Source organism: Castor canadensis, chromosome 14 (assembly GCF_047511655.1).
Source record: "Castor canadensis chromosome 14, mCasCan1.hap1v2, whole genome shotgun sequence".
Classification (NCBI taxonomy): domain Eukaryota; kingdom Metazoa; phylum Chordata; class Mammalia; order Rodentia; family Castoridae; genus Castor; species Castor canadensis.
The window spans coordinates 68937183-68954511 of record NC_133399.1 but is presented as its reverse complement, the minus strand read 5'-3'; the positions used below and the strand labels follow the sequence as shown (position 1 = coordinate 68954511).

The 17329-nt window shown below is 34.0% G+C and overlaps 1 long non-coding RNA gene across 1 annotated transcript in view; it reads right to left on the bottom strand.

The window, feature by feature from the left end:
- Positions 1 to 15663: 15663 nt before the first annotated feature.
- The window catches only part of LOC141416441 (uncharacterized), a 205325-nt gene continuing 203659 nt past the window's right edge, over positions 15664 to 17329 (bottom strand). Inside the window, exons 4-5 of the long non-coding RNA XR_012441165.1 lie at positions 16863 to 16941; positions 15664 to 15723 (exon numbers count right to left, since the gene is read on the bottom strand). This is a non-coding gene — a long non-coding RNA (uncharacterized lncRNA). The remainder of the gene's footprint in view (positions 15724 to 16862; positions 16942 to 17329) is intronic.

Genomic DNA, 17329 nt, shown 5'->3' with positions numbered 1-17329 from the left:
TTTTCGCACATGTCCATTTTTGTAAAAAAGTAAAATAACCATATGGAGATAAGAAGCAGATATGGCGTGTATATATACAGGAAAGAAAAAGAGGGAAGGAAGGGGAAAAAATTAATAGGTTTGATCTACTGGTATAAATTTAAGAGTTGGCACTTATTTGGTGTTACTATGATAATTTGTGAAAAGTCTAAGGACAGCTTGTAGAGTATGAGAATTTCTTTGAAATCAAACACATAATGACAGAAAAGGGAAAAGAAGCCTATCAAGAAAGTAAAAGCAAAAAGGTATGACAATGAACTGAAGAATGCTGTGTCAAAGCAATAGCAGAGATTAGGAAAGAAAGAGTAGGCAATGTAAGTTTAGGCAGTGGGGATTCACTCAGTGAAGGGGCCAAAAATATGGTAGGTTTCTGAAGCAAGAAGGTGTTTTAATTAACTATTGGTTCTTACAAAATTGTTAGACTTAAAGGTTTCCAGTCTAGGTGTTTTGGAATGATAGTCAGAAAAAGAGATAGTACCTTCAGGGCTACCACTAGAGCTGTAAATGAAATAAGAAGTGGCTGCTTCTCCAAATAACTCTCCTAACTGGAATGCTGGAGAAAGGCACACAAAGCCAGAATCACTCCGTGAATTAGAAAATTAGATATAGTCTGTTGCCAGTATCTGTCTTTGCCAGCAGAAGGTTGGACAAAAGTCAACCACCCACATCCAGATTTTTTACTAGCAGCAAGAACTGCTTACTTCTTTCTTTCAAACACTTGCTCAAGTGAAAGAATAGAGAAATTCATTTCACATCAAAAATCACAGCTCCAAAAGAGCTGGGGAAGTGATTTTAGTTTTCACATCCTTCTAAATAGTAACATGAAATGGTATTTAAGAAAACCAACCTGGAAAAAAATCCACATTTATCAAAAATAATATAATCTTTCAATAACATAAATATTGAAAATTGCCAATTGATTGTATTAATTAAAAACTACTGCTATCCATAATAGAAATAGCATTATTGTTTTAGAGAAAGGAAAACCAATATTAGCAGGATATAAAGAAGAAAAAAGAATGTGGAAGAAATACAAAGAATAACTGAAGATTGTTCTTGATTAATTTCCATAGAAAATTATTTTAAAAATTTAAGTATAATGATCATGAAGGGGAGGGCTTTATCAGTACTGCTTATTTAGCAAGAGACTGTTTGCACATAGTGTACATTGAGATTAATGATAAAATATAGTAAAGAGGAGATGATTTAATAAGCAAATTCTTTCATGGAAGGAAAAGGAAATTAAATACAGGAAACATATACAGCTGAACCCCAACTTATACCACTTGCACATTCTTTGCTTTAATGGTGGCAAAACACACTCAGTAGAAAACCACACTTGGAATTTGAATTTTGAACTTTCTCCAGGCTAGCAATATACCATATAAAGTTCTTGTGATGCTGGGTAGTGGCACTCAGCCAGAGCTCCCAGTTAACCATGTTATCAAGAGGGCAAATGACCAACATCACGTATGTGTTGCTAAACTATGATTCCAGTAGGTTAAGTGTGTTAAATGCATCTTATTAAGATATTTTCAGTTTGCAAAGTATTTATCAACATATAAGCCTCACTATAAGTCAAGGAACATATGTAGAGAAGTTTACAACAAATAGGAAGGAGAAAAATTCATCTATCATACTGCTAATAAAAATGATAATATGGAATAAATATGTTTTCACGTGTATGAAGGAGGAATGAGATTGCAATTAACGGTCACAGGAAGGTTTTTCTGTATTCTATTTTATTTATTTTTTATTGTAGTTTATTTTGTTCAAAAAGATTAAGATCAAGCAATGAGAAGATTAATAGAAATTGAGGAAAGGAACATAGGAAAGTCATGAAAATTTAAAATTATTATTGAGAGGAATTGAAGATGGAGCTAATTACACCAGTATTACAAGATTTGTTAATGAATAGGTTATTGATCATGCTATTTTTGATTATGTATTATTTATCTTTATGACACTTATTGGACCAAATATATTACAAGAGACTGTGGATCATAGCATTGATTCAGGGTTCATTCTGAATGGGTAAACTTGGCCAAATAATAAAATGCAGTGGAATATCAAGTATTGAAAAAGTTAGCCAGGCACCCAACATGAGATTCAGCAATGCCAGTAAAGGAAGAAAAACCAGGAGATATCTGATAGGTTATAGGAATAAGATAATGAGGTTTTAGAAGTTTTGATGCGTAAAGTGGATGGAATAAAAGAGATAGAACAACAGGAAGTCATGGACAGAGCATAAACAAATGATATTTTAAAATTAGTTCTGAGCTTGACCAGTCAGGTTTAGTAAAACTTTCTAGGACTTTGCCTTGCAGGGGGATGACTGCTGTGAATATAGATGAAGGCCATGGGAATTAGAGACTAAGCAACCAGTTAGGATTTTTACAAGTAAGGCTAAAGGCCATTCATATAATGAGAAGATGTATAAATCCGAGGAGTGTGGTTCAGTTTTCTGCAATAACTGACCAAAGTATCTGTGGACAACACAGGAATAAGAAAAGACTGTTACAATTAAAGCCTTTTTTTCTGGTTGGGCTGGGCTTTGAACCCAGGACTGAACATTTCCAAAGCAGGAATATACCACTTAAGTCACATCTCCTTTCCCAGAAGTAGAAGTTTTGATGGGAAGTAGAATGCTTTCATGGAAGTGTAGTAAATCTACTGAATGATAACTCTACTTTTCAGAGTTTGACTATTTAAGTGTGAAAATATGATCTCTTATAGTTTTTTAAATGCTTTAATGTTGGTCCAAGTGTGGTGGCTCACAACTATAATCTCTGCTACTCAAGAGGCAGAGAGAAAAAAAGGATTAGGATGATTAGAATTTTAGTTTGAGGCCAGCCTGAGAAAAAGTAAGTGAGATTCTATTTCAACAAATAAGCCAGTTATACAAGAGGTATAAGTAAAAGGATAATAGCCCAAAGATGGCCCATGCAAAAAGTGAGACTCTATCTCAAAAATTACTAAAAGCAGAGTTTTCCAAGATGGTTACTAGAGGGAGGAAGCAGATAGCATGTGTTCTTTAAAGTAAAAATTTTCCTGAGATGCTGGAGACACACCAGACAGGAAAAACCACCAAGAAGGGGCAAAACTTCAATGCCTCTGCACCCCCAGCCTGCACATAGCACCTCCACATCACAGAATATGGAGAAACCAGGAGGGCTCCCATGCCACCAGGTACCAGCTCCTAACCTGCTTGGCAGACCCACAGGTAAGCAATAAGCAGCACACAGTTCTCCCACAGCCACCCCTGAGAAAAATCAGCATAGCCCTCTGGGCAGACTGACCCCTGCCCTGCAAAAAAAAAAGAAAACTAAATAATAAACAAGCAACTGTAAAAAAGAAAGGACATGTAGCAAAGAGGGCAGAGTGTCCTGACCTCTGGACTAAGGGAGAGAAGCACTTCCCCGTGTGGCACACTGTGCCCAAGAGTGGAGGAGGAGCACTTCCCCACGTGATCTGTAAATAAGCAAAGACTGCAATTGCAACAAGCTGGTAGGACCATACACTGGAGAAAAGAAAAGAGGCAGGTATCCAGAAGAACCTTAGATAACAAAGCCAGCTGGACTAGGGGAATGTGATGGCTCACCCCTGAGAACTGTAATAAATAAAGCCTGCAGAAGCAGCCGGCTGACAGTAAGTGCCAAGTGAGCTGCACCCCCAAACAGAGCAGATAAAGGTTCACTAAGCTGTCTCCAGATCCAGTCACCTGGCAAGATAACCACAGGGCTACCGATTAAATACCAACACCAACACTGGATGCTGAAGGAACAACACCACAGCTACTAAGACAGGAACGGAATGGTTTCTGGACCTGAAACCATCATTCTTTTATAGTTTCAGATACCTTTTCTATTTTTTTTTCCTTTGATGTGACAATGACAGAACTACTACTCAAACACCAACTGGATGATGAAACAGAGCTATTAAGGCTGAAACTTTATTGCATTTGAAACTGTTTTTTTTTTCTTTTTTCTTTTTTTCCTCTTTCCCTGTCTCTCTAATGTCTGTTTAGCTCACTGCTGATTAGTACACTATCTCTCCATGTTTATTTCTTTGGCTCTGTATCTTTTTTTCCCCTCCTTTCCTTTTTCTTTACCTTCTTTGCTTTCTTTCTCCTCTTACCCTTCTACTCTAGATACTATCATTTTTACTACTACTAGCTAGACAATACTAAATTGCACACAATACAAGGACAGTAACATCACAAAGTGGACTGATGGGAAGATGGAAAAAAGATGGAAACCATTTTCCCCCCAATAATAAGTTAGTATAGGAACCAGAGGGAAATGAAGAAAACAGAAGCCCAGATCCAGACTCCAATGAAACAAAGATAAACTATGACAAAGAACCCAGCAAAGCCTACAAGAACACTTTGAAAGAAGAAATCCTGCAAGCAATCAATGAGAACTTTATAGAGATGATACTGGATATGGTCAACCAAAATGTACAGGAGACACTCAAGAAATACCAAGACAAGAAAAATAGAGAATTTGAGCAAGTACAAGAACAGTAAAAGAAACTATAGAAACACTATATAAACACCAAAGTGAAATAAAGAGCACCATAAATATAGATAAATGAACTCAGAATGAAAATAGACAATATTAAAGAGCAAGTGACCCACAATATGGAAAAACCTCAGAAAAAAGAACGAAACAGAAATGCAAAACAAAATGGAAGGCCAATCCAGCAGACTAGAACAAGCAGAAGGCAGAATCTCAGAACTCAAAGATGAAATGGTAATTAAAGGAAAAACTGAAGAACTGCTAGTTAGACAACTCAACACTTATGAAAGGAACATGCAAAAATTGAACAACTCCATCAAAAGACCAAACCTGAGAATCATGGACACTGAATAAGGAGAAGAGGAGCAAATAAAAGGAGTTCATAATATATTTAACAAAATAATAACAGAAAATTTCCTGAATCTAGAGAAAACTATGCCCATTCAGGTACAGGAAGCCTCCAGGACACAAAACAAACTTGACCAAAATAGAACTACCCCACAACATATTATCATTAAAACAAAAAGCACAGGGTATAAAGAAAGAATATTGAAGGCTGTAAGAGAGAACCAACAAGTAACTCATAAAGGTAAACCCATCAAAATCACAGCAGACTTCTCAACAGAAACATTAAAGTTAAAGAGCATGGGGTGAGGTCTTCCAGGCACTGAATGAAAATAACTTCAACCCTAGGATACTCAACCTAGCAAAGCTATCATTCAAAATAGATGGAGCAATAAAAGTCTTCCATGATAAGCAGAAACTAAAACAATATATGACCACAAAGCCATCTCTACAAAAGACACTTTAAGGAATTCTGCACACAGAGAGTGAAAGCCAACATAACCATGAAAGGACAGGCAGTACCAAACCACAGGAGAAGAAAAGGTGAGAGAGTAGAGAGTAACATCAATTTAGCTACACACAATCAAACCCTTAAACAATTGAGACAACTAAATGACAAGAATCACCACATACATATCAATACTAACACTCAATGTTAACAGACTTAATTCCCCCATCAAAAGACACCATTTGACAAACTGGATTAAAAAGGAAGATCTAACAATTTGTTACTTACAGGAGACCCACCTCATTGATAAAAATAAGCACAGGCTTAAGGTAAAAGGCTAGAAGATTTACCAAGCCAATGGTCCCCAAAAACAGGCAGGAGTAGCAATACTTATCTCAGACAAAGTAAACTTCAAACCTATACTGATATACAAGACAAAGAAGGACCTCCCATACTAATAAAAGGGGAAATACATCAAAAGGAAATAACAATTATCAACCTATATGCACCCAACATCAATGTAACCAATTTCATCAAACATACCCTGAAGGACATAAAAACATATATAAACACCAACACAGTGGTAGTGGGAGACTTTAATACCCCCTATCACCAATAGATAGGTCATCAAAACAAAAAATCAATAAAGAAATCCTAGACCTAAAACATACCATAGAGCAAATGGAACTAGTTAATGTCTTCAGAACATTTCATCCAACTTCTACACAATATACATTTTTCTCAACAGCCCATGAAACCTTCTCAAAAATTGGTCATGTCTTAGGGCACAAAGCAAGCCTCAGCAAGTATAAGAAAATAGAAATAATACCACACATTCTATCTGGTCATAATGCAATAAAACTAGAACTCAGCAACAAAAATAATAACAAAAACATGCAAGCAGCTGGAAACTGAACAACACTTTGCTCAATGACCAATGGGTCATCAATGAAATAAAAGAGGAAATTAAAAGCTTCCTGGAAGTTAATGAAAATGAAAACACAACCTACCAGAACTTATGGGACACAGCAAAGCTGTCCTGAGAGGAAAGTTTATAGCCATGAGTGCATATATTGAAAAGATAGAAAGATCTCAAATCAATGACCCAATGTTACATCTCAAACTCCTAGAAAAACAAGAATAAGCAAATCCCAAAACAAACAGGAGAGAAATAATAAAAATAAGAGCTGAAATCAATGAAATAGAAACAAACAAAAAAAACCACGAAAAGAATTAATGAAACAAAAAGTTTGTTCATTGAAAAAGATCGACAGACCCCTGGCAAACTTGATTAAAATGAGGAGAGAAAAAACTCAAATCAGTAAAATCAGGAATGCAAAAGGGGTGATAACAACAAACACCATGGAAGTCCAGGAAATCATCAGAGACTACTTCGAGAACCTATATTCTAATAAATATGAAAATCTTGAAGAAATGGATAGATTTCTAGATAAATACGATCATCCAAAACTGAACCAAGATGACATAAATCACCTGAATAGATCTATAACACAAAATGAAATTGAAGCAACAATAAAGAGTCCCCAAAAAAGAAAAGTCGAGGACCTGGTGGATTCTCTGCTGAATTCTATCAGACATTTAAAGAAGAACTAATACCAACACTCCTTGAACTGTTCCACAAAATAGAAAGGAAAAGAAAACGGCCTAATATACTTTATGAAGCCAGTATTACAGTCATCCCAAAACCAGGCAAAGACACCTCCACAAAGGAGAACTATAGGCCAATCTCCTTAATGAACATTGATGCAAAAATACTCAATAAAATAATGGCAGGCTGAATCCAACAACACATCAAAAAGATCATACACCACGACCAAGTTGGCTTCATCCCAGGAATGCATGGTTCAACATACTCAAATCAATAAATATAATAGAGCACATTAACAGAAGCAAAGACAAAAACCACTTGATCATCTCAATAGATTCAGAAAAATCCCTTGATAAGATCCAACACCATTTCATTATAAAAGCTCTAAGAACACTAGGAATAGAAGGAAAGTACCTCAACATTATAAAAGCTATATATGACAAACCTATAGCCACCATTATATTCAATGGGGAAAAACTGAAACCATTCACTCTAAAATCAGGAAAGAGACAGGGACACCCACTATTCCCACTTCTATTCAACGTAGCCCTGGAATTCCTAGCCAGTGCAATAAGGCAAGAAGAAGAAATAAAAGGAATACAAATAGGTTTTTTAAAAAGTGTCAAAATATCCCTATTTGCAGACGATATGATCCTATACCTTAAACACCCAAAAAACTCTACCCAAAAACTCCTAGATACCATCAACAGCTATAGCAAGGTGGCAAGATACAAAATCAACTTACAAAAATCATTAGCTTTTCTGTACACTAATAATGAACAAAATGAGAAAGAGTATATGAAAACAATTCTATTTACAATAGCTTCAAAAAAATCAAATACCTAGGAATAAACTTAACAAAATATGTGAGTGACCTCTACAAGGAAAGCTATAAACCCCTGAAGAAAGAGATTGAGGAAGACAGTAGAAGGTGGAGAGATCTCCATGCTCATGGTTTCATAGAATCAACATAGTAAAAATGGCTACACTACCAAAAGCAATCTACATGGTTAATTCAATTCCCATCAAAATCCCAATGACATTCATCAAAGATATTGAAAAATCTACCCTAAAATTCATTTGGAAACACAAGAGACTACGAATAGCCAAGGCAATACTCAGCAAAAAGAGCAATACTGGAGGTACCACAATACCTGACTTCAAACTACATTACAAAGCAATAGCAATAAAAACAGCATGGTACTGGCACAAAAACAGACATGAAGACCAGTGGAATAGAATAGAGACCAAGATATGAATCCACACAACTATACCCAACTTATTTTTGACAAAGGCACAAAAAATATACAATGGAGAAAAGACAGCCTCTTCAACAAAAACTGTTGGGAAAACTGGTTAGCAGTCTGCAAAAAACTGAAATTAGATCTATGTTTATCACCCTGTACTAGTATTAACTCAAAATGGATCAAGGACCTTAATATCAGACCCCAAACTCTAAAGTTGATACAGGAAAGAGTAGGAAATACTCTGGAAGTAACGGATATAGGCAAGGACTTCCTCAATGGAACCCCAGCAGCTCAGCAACTAAGAGAAAGCATAGACAAATGGGACTTTATAAAACTAAAAAGCTCTTGCTCAACAAAAGAAATGGTCTCTAAACTGAAGAGACCACCCACTGAGTGGGAGAAAATATTTGCCAACTACATATCAGACAAAGGACTGATAACCAGAATATATAAGGAATTCAAAAAACTAAACTCTCCCAAAATTAATGAACAAATAAAGAAATGGGCAAGAGAACTTAACAGAACTTTCTCAAAAGAAGAACTTCACATGGCCAAAAAAACACATGAAAAAATGCTCACCATCTCTAGCAATAAAGGAAATGCAAATTAAAACCACACTAAGATTCCACCTCACCCCTGTTAGAATAGCCATCATTAGAAACACCAACAACAGCAGGTGTTGACGAAGATGTGGAGAAAAAGGAACCCTTATACATTGCTGGTGGGAATGTAAACTAATACAACCACTCTGGAAAAAAATTTGGAGGCTTCTTAAAAATCTAAACATAGACCTGCCATTTGATTCAGCAATACCACTCTTGGGGATATACCCAAAGGAATGGGACACAGATTACCCCAGAGGTACTTGTGCACCCATGTTTATAGCAGCACTATTCACAATAGCCAAGTTATGGAATTAGCCAACATGTCCCAATACTGACGAATGGATTAAGAAAATTTGGTATTTATACACAATGGAATTTTACTCAGCCATGAAGAAGAATGAAATCTTATTATTCTCAAGTAAATGGATGGAATTGGAGAACATCATTCTGAGTGAGGTTAGCCTGGCCCAGAAGGCCAAAAATCATATGTTCTCCCTCATATGCAGACTTCAGATCAAGGGCAAACACAACAAGGGGATAGGACTTTGATCAAATGACAAGGCGAGTACACCCAAGGAAGGTATGAGGATAGGTAGGTAACCCCTCCTCAAAAAAAAAAAAAAGATAGCATTTGATGTCGTCAATGCAAAGGAACTAATGCAAAAACATTAAAACAACAGAGGACAATAGGAGAAGAGGACTAGGAACTAGAGAAAAGGTTAGTTTGAGAAGAATCAACTTAGAAAGTAACACATATGTACATGGAAGCAATAATAGGAATCTCACTATATAGCTATCCTTATCTCAACTAGCAAAAACCCCTGGTCCTCCTTACTAATGTTTATACTCTCTCTTCAACAAAATTAGAGATAAGGACAAAACAGTTCCTGCTTGGAAGCGAGGGGGTGGGGCCATGAGGAAGGGGGTGAGGGGAAGGGAAGGGGGCAGGGGGAAGGGGGGAGTAATGACCCAATCATTGTATGCACATATGAATAAAGGAAATTTTAAAAAATTACTAAAAGCAAAAAGTGGAGGAGACATGACACAAACCCCTGAGTTCAAAAAAACAAATGTTTCAGTATAACAATTTCACTGAGCAATAGTGCCAAAAAACAGAGAGGAAAACAAGCAAACCCTAGATATAATAATCCAATTTTTGTTTATATTATTAACTATGGTAACTATTTTGAATAGATACAAATATTTCTAATGTATGATAAAGCAAATAAACCAAATGACTTTTTCTCTGACCTTTAAGATCTCTAAGTCAGAGATTCCAAGGACTAAGTATACCTTTAAAATAATTTCTATTGTCTACTCATGAGGAAACTATTTTGTTTTACATTCAAGTTTTATGTCTTAAGACTAAAAGACATTTCAAATGCTATTTGTAAAAATTTTGTGTATGAACTTTGTAGGTTATTCTCTGCAGATTGTTTATGCTCTTAATTAGTAAACAAGCAAACTCTGTAAAAGAAAATGAAAATGTTCACATTAGATTTGTTGTATCAGTAAAATACAACATTGCAGGGTGAGGAAAGCAGACATTCAGGTTTTAAATATTGAGATAGTTGTACATTAAAATGTTAACAGCAAGAAGTTTTCCATTTATGAAGTCCTGTACAGGAAAAAATGTTTTATTGTAATAAATTACCAGTTGATACTTTCTCAAATACCATGTATAAATTAACCATTCTAAATATTGGGAAAATCACAGCCTGAATAATCTTATAAATCAGATATGCCATAAAGCTGTTTCGTGTGGACAGAGAAAATGTTAAAAAAATCTCTTCTTGTCTGATGTTTACCAAGAGTTTTGTTTCAAAGAATACAAATATAAAAGTTTATTTCTTTGGCTGTTAATATAAAAACACACACCATGCTGTTCTAAGAAAAGTATGATTATGCCATATTTCTAACAATAATTTTTGGTTAATGGTGCTACATATTTTTCATAGTCTCTTTGTGTCATTTCCACAGGAGAAATAGCAGTAACACTGTGAAGTTCTCTAGATTTTTATTTTAAACTTTTTCTTAAATGGTGAAATAATTGTTCTGCTGTAGTGAAAAGGAAAACTTTTATAATATTTCAAAGTTTATGACTTTTGGAATTTATAATGACAATGTGAGGAACTCCTTAGGCATCCAAGAAATGAAGAAATGTTTATTCAAGAAAATCTACTAAGCAGCATGCTGGAAGGAAGGAAAGAAGGAAGGAAGGAAGGAAAAGGGAAAAGAAATACAGATCCCTAACTCTTCACTCAGGCTTACTGATGCCCAATATTTCACTAAAAGCAGAATAAAAGCTTAGCACGTTTTCTTTCACTTTTTATCTGTCTTCTTTTGCTGCCTTAACTTTGAGACAGATTCCTACCCAACTCTGCACATAGATATGTTAATCATATCAAGACTTTTCCTCTAAAGTTTGAAAATTTTCCTGTTCAAAGCTAAAGGCAGCAAGGTAAGAGTAGCTAAGGTATTTTCAAGATTTGCAGAGACATCATCAGATTGTCAATTGCCTATTTTTACATCTTGTTTCAGACCACTAAAAGCATAGCTAAAAGACACCAGTCAATGCCTGAAACCTGAAAGCCTAGTTACATTTTGCTTCTCTGACTTTGTCTTTTCTCTAAGTTACTCTCTCTGCAATCACCTTAGACTCTGGAAACAATAGGACTGATTGGTTAAATATCTTGTGACATGAATGAGACTACCCCTAGGCAACAGCAAAATTTTTGTCACTGAGAAGTGGACTATGAATGGTCCAAAACTGGAAGACACTTGTATTCCTTACCCTATTTAAGCCTGAAGCTCATCTCAGTACTCCAGAAGACAAGGTTGAGAATACTTCATACCCCATGTCTTTCCCCCCAGTTACACTAAATATAAGTTCCTTTCTTGCTTTCATGATTATTTTTTCTATTCAATTTTTGTGGTGAGAAAATGTACCTTTTTAGTTGCAACTCCCCAAAGTCATGCTTTCTCTGGTCTAAGATACTAGCTGAGGCAGACAGCTTGACAGAGAGATCAAAGAAAAATTCAATGACAGCCATTCAAGGTTGTGTTCCTTCAAGAGGAGCTTGAAGGTCTTCATACTTTAACAAAAAGATATCTTTATTAAAATAAATGAACTAGTCACTAGACAAATAGATAACTGAGCAATGACAGCAACCTAGGAAGGAGAGGGGTAGGGAGTTCTCCAAGCTACTATAACATACTATCCAAAATGTCCAATTTAAAACAAAACTATGAGATATGCAAAGAGCAATAAAATGTGATCCATATAAAGGTAAAACTAGGTCACAGAAACTGCTTGTGAAAGGAACTGTATGTCTGACCAACAGGCAGAAACCTGAAATTAGCCATTGTAATGATGCTCAAATAACTTAAGGAAACCATGATTAAAGAAATAAAGTAAGTCATGCTGGCAATCAAACAGAGAATATTAATAGATATAAATCATTTCCAATACAAATTCTGGAAAAGAAAAGTAAATAACTAAATAAAACTCATCAGAGGCTCAATAGTACATTTGAAATTGAGGAAATAATAGTCAACTTGAAGAATGGTAGAAATTGTTCATTTCCAAGAACATAACAAAGAATGGAGTACAGTGAACAGAAACTCAGAGAAATGTGAGACACTATTAAGTGTGTCAACATACCCATAATAGGAAAGAGAAAGCGGATGGAGCAAAATCAATGACAGAAAATTTTCCAAACTTGATAAAACACACTAATGTACACATCCAAGAAGTTCAGTGAATTCCAAGTAGAGTAAACACAGACCCACATTGTCACACAGCAAGGAAAGATGCTGAATGCCAAAGACAATATGAAAATCTTGACAGCAACAAGAGAAAAACAATGTTATAACTAAGATACAACAATAATTGTCATTTGAAAATATTAACAGCTGACTTATCATCAGAAATAATGAAGTCCAGAACACAGCAGGATATACATTTAAATTACTCAAAAATATTACCAACCAAGAACATGGTGTCCAGCAAATCAGTCTTTTGATAAAGGAAAATCCTGAAAATCAGAAGGAAAAGAATTGTACTGGCAGAATGTATTTGCTGCACAATATCTATAATCAGAATACACTAATGATTCAAACAACTTAAAAAGAAAGAGAAAATCTCAAAGAAAAATGAACAACAAAACACTGTGTTATCTTGGGACTTGGGGAAAAAAGCATCAAGATTATACCTATTCTTTATCCCATGGTATAATAGGATACAATGCTTTAAACCCAGTACTGCAATGTTTTAAATTACTTCCTTTGACATTGGCTAGAAATTTAGAAATATATATGTTTCAGCCATCTAGTCTAGCTCTGCTGAAATTATGTAGTAGGGCAATTAGTGAAATATTCCTATTTTAATAGTAAAATTGTGTCCCAAGTTTTTAATAGACACATTTTCAAATGATTGAATAATATAGTTACTTCTGAGAAAAAAACCTCCAAAAGGCAATGAATATTCTGATAAAAAATAAAATGGTACTTAAAAACTGAGTGATGGAAATATCTATTGCCATAATGGAAAATGAAATAGAGTATTGAGCTGTCAGAATTTTTTCCATAACAAATGTTAACAGTCCTTCATCCTGGTATAATATTTCTGGAGTATATTTTTAGCTTTCCTTGTATTGTGCAGCATTCCATATCTTAGCTGTTCTTTGATAGTTAATAACCTCTTTGAGTTGATAGAATACTGTCTGATCTACCAAATAAAAATACTATCTTTCTGTATCAGATTATCTCATTACACAGATTCAATAAATCCAAAAGAAGGAAATGATACTCTAAAGTTTAAGGAACTTTAATAACTTCTCAGTTCCTGAAAACAAATCCCTAAATGCTTTTTGTGATTGCAACTGGTATTTGGAATATGTATTTAAAAAATCACCCTTTAAGGAAATCCAACATATTCTTGAGGTTATTTTTAACTGCTTGTAAGCAGATTAATGGCAGCAATTCACAGCTTTATCAGCAGAATAATATAATTACAATAGTAAGGTGTTTATGTCAGAAAGCAAGTCTACCATGAAGCTAAAACTTGTGCTTGAATCTTAGGACATTTAGGCAGAAGCTCCTGTCAAGGACTCTGTGTGTGTGTGTGTGTGCGTGTGTGTGTGTGTGTGTGCGTGTATGTGTGTTTTCAGATTTTTTTGTTGGTCTTTTTATTCTTAAGAATCCTTGTTTTGAAGTTTACACATCACACCAGTATCTCTAAATGAAAATTGTATATAGCAATTGCATCTGCCTTAGTTTATAGAATTACACAGAAGTTTTCAAAGAGATTTTTGGCAGGTTACAGACGATAAGCAAGAAGTAATTTAGTGCCAGACCAAATTGTCCTATGTTACTGTTAATTTCTGATTGGAGGGTTTCAGTGTTCTCTCAGTCAGACCATGTAAATCTTCCATGAGTGGTTGTTGAAAAACTAGGCTTGGATTTCAAAGGCACCACATGTGCAGATATCTGTGCTGCATGGTTGGTGTCAAAAGATGATTTGGAAATTACTTATTACTGTTTATTTATTAGTTAATAAATAAGTTTATTATTATAATAAGTGCAGACTAAGTTTAATAGTTTTGTCTGAATTTCAAAAATTTGAAGAGGCAGAAGGATTAATATATTTTTATATAAAGCATAATGAGTATAATTATATATTTATAGTGCATATTTAACTTCACTTAAAAATAATGGAAATCTAGGAAGTAGTAACTAGATCTAATAGTAACTAGGGCTGCTTTTCAAGTCCTAAATAAAAGATACATTCATATATATGGAGTTGCTTTTGATAATAACTTTGCTTCGAATTTAGATTTTTAAACTGCTTGCAACTCCTAAAATATGATTTTTGGGTTAAAAATACAATACTGTAAATACTTTTCTAAACTATGTGTTTCTAAACTGAAAACTTATCTTCCTATGAGATCATCGTACCACATTATTTAGAGTTATGTTAACTACAAAAGAGCAGATTCAGTCAATTCATATGTCTGAGCATTTTTATAGTAATTCTATCCCCCTAAATAATTTAAAATTTTAAGATTAAGCAAATACTGTTGATTGCAAAGCACAGAATGTTAGAGCTAGAAGATATCTCTCCTTGAAAATTGAGAAACTGAACCTGTGGATAAACTTGGTGTTTTCTCATCATCCTCCTTCATGGCATGTATTTCCTTTAAGCTTCACCCATATAACACATAGTTTTTCATACACAGACAAAAGTATTTACATAAAATTATTACTAGTCCAACAAGCTGAAAATATGGAGCAAACAGTCTTTATCTCTTAGATTTTCAGAAGAAAGAAAGGACAAAATTATATTTGTCACTATAAATTGTTTCAAGTGCTATAACCAAAAAGAATATGCTATGAGTGCTCCATTCAAATGCAAAGGTTTTAGGAACAGAAGACTAATAAGAACAGAGAGGAGAGAAAGTTGGAAAGAGTTAGAGAAAGAGCCAGATATAGGAACAAACACAATATATTCAAGGGACTAAAAGAAAATCATAATAGATGGAAAATGCAGACTAAAGGAAAGAGGAATATGAGATTATGGACTTGATATTTCCTTAACAGCAATAACAAGTCAACACACAGTTTAACATGGTGAAATTGTAAGGTTGTGTTTGCATTATACCAATAAAGGGAACAGACTTGAGACATGGAGTAGTGGCTATACAGGAGATGAGTTAGGGACTATCAAGTATTCTGGAGGGAAAAAAAAGCAGATAGAAATGAAAAACAATCATAACAGTTGGAAGAGGAATTCATAAGGAGTTAGTGATTGAATATAGGGAATAAGTTGGGGGATATATCAAAGAAGAATACCATAATCTCTTCTTGTGTTACCAGATGGATAGCAGCTCCATCCACTTGATATCAGTACCTAGAAAAATATGCTTAGTAGAGGAAATTATGAAGTCCTGTTTTTAAAAAGCTAAATTTGAGATGCACTTGTGGTATCCCAAAAAAAACTATCAAAAATGTATTTTTACATGCCAATGATATAAATACATAAAAAAGGATAAATCAACAAAGGAAATTTAAATCAGGTAATAATTGATTCAGAGATTTTGAAAACATGGGCATAAATGAGATAATCTAGGGGAAGCATAATGAGTAAGAGGAGAACAGAAAGCCCCACATTGAATAGTTGGGGAAATAAGTAAGAATCAGCAGAGATTCAACAGACTAGCCAGGCAAATAGAATGAACATACAAATAAATGGTGACATATACATGGATTTCATTACAGGACCCACATATGTGGTTTCACTTTCTGTAATTTAGTTATACTCCAAAAATATTGAGTGGACAATTAAGGAGACAATTCATGAAATTTAAATAACTTTTATTATAGTAAATTATTATAATTTTTAATTATTATGTATTGTTTTAACATCTTTCTATATCTGATTTATAAATTAAACTTTTATATATATATGTATGTGTGTTCCAGATATATCCATATATATATATATATTTATACATTTATGGATATGTATAAGGCATAATATATACAGGTTTCAGCACTATTCCTGATTTCAACTGTTCACTGTGGGGTCTTGAAATAAGATAAGAGGGGAGGAAGGATTAAAGTTGTACCATTTTGCTAAGAACCAAAATAATTGAGCTTGAAAATTATCTGTATCATTTAAAGACTTAGAAGCCTAAGAAAACTTAGAGGTATTTTTGAGGAAAATTAGAATTAAATAAAATAGAATTTTAAAAAATTTTTAAAAGAAGATTGAAATAATTATGGGATCTAATTTTGAAACAGAAATGGAAAAATGAACACATGGTATACACAATGCCTCTCTGTTTTCAGAGCAAGACAAAGTGATAGTTGAAGAAATAAATCAATTGAAAAAATATCTGCTTAATTCTGTTTTGTTCTTAGTTTTATCCATAAAACAATCAAGAATGTATATGTGCCTATTTAATAACTAAGTAAAAGTAGAAAAATGAAGTAATAATAAATAATAAAATAACAAAAAATAAAGTAATAATAAATAGTGTCACATACCTGGTAGGTATCAAATATCTCCTCAGATACAGTTTATCCCTCTGCTACATTGTCTTCTCTGTGTTTTTAGCATCTTTGTCTTAGAAGTTAATTTTAGGACATTATCTTCATCAGAATTCTGAAATATTTTACTTTGGCAATCTCATTAAACTCTTAAAAATCACTGAGTACCACAAGATTTTGTTTAGAGACATTGTATCTCTTAGTATTTACTATATTAGTACTATGACTAAAAATGTTAGTAATATTATTTATACATTTACTTTAAAATGAAAATCATTGTATACCAACAAAAATACCATATACGTATGTGTGTGTATATATTTGTATGGTTCTGGGTTGTAAACTCAGGATTCACACTGACTAGGCAGGTGCTCTACCACTGAGTCACTACATCATCCTTTAAATGCCATATTTTAATGAGAAGAAGTATGGTTTCAAACAATTAGTTTTGTGAGAGTAATGGC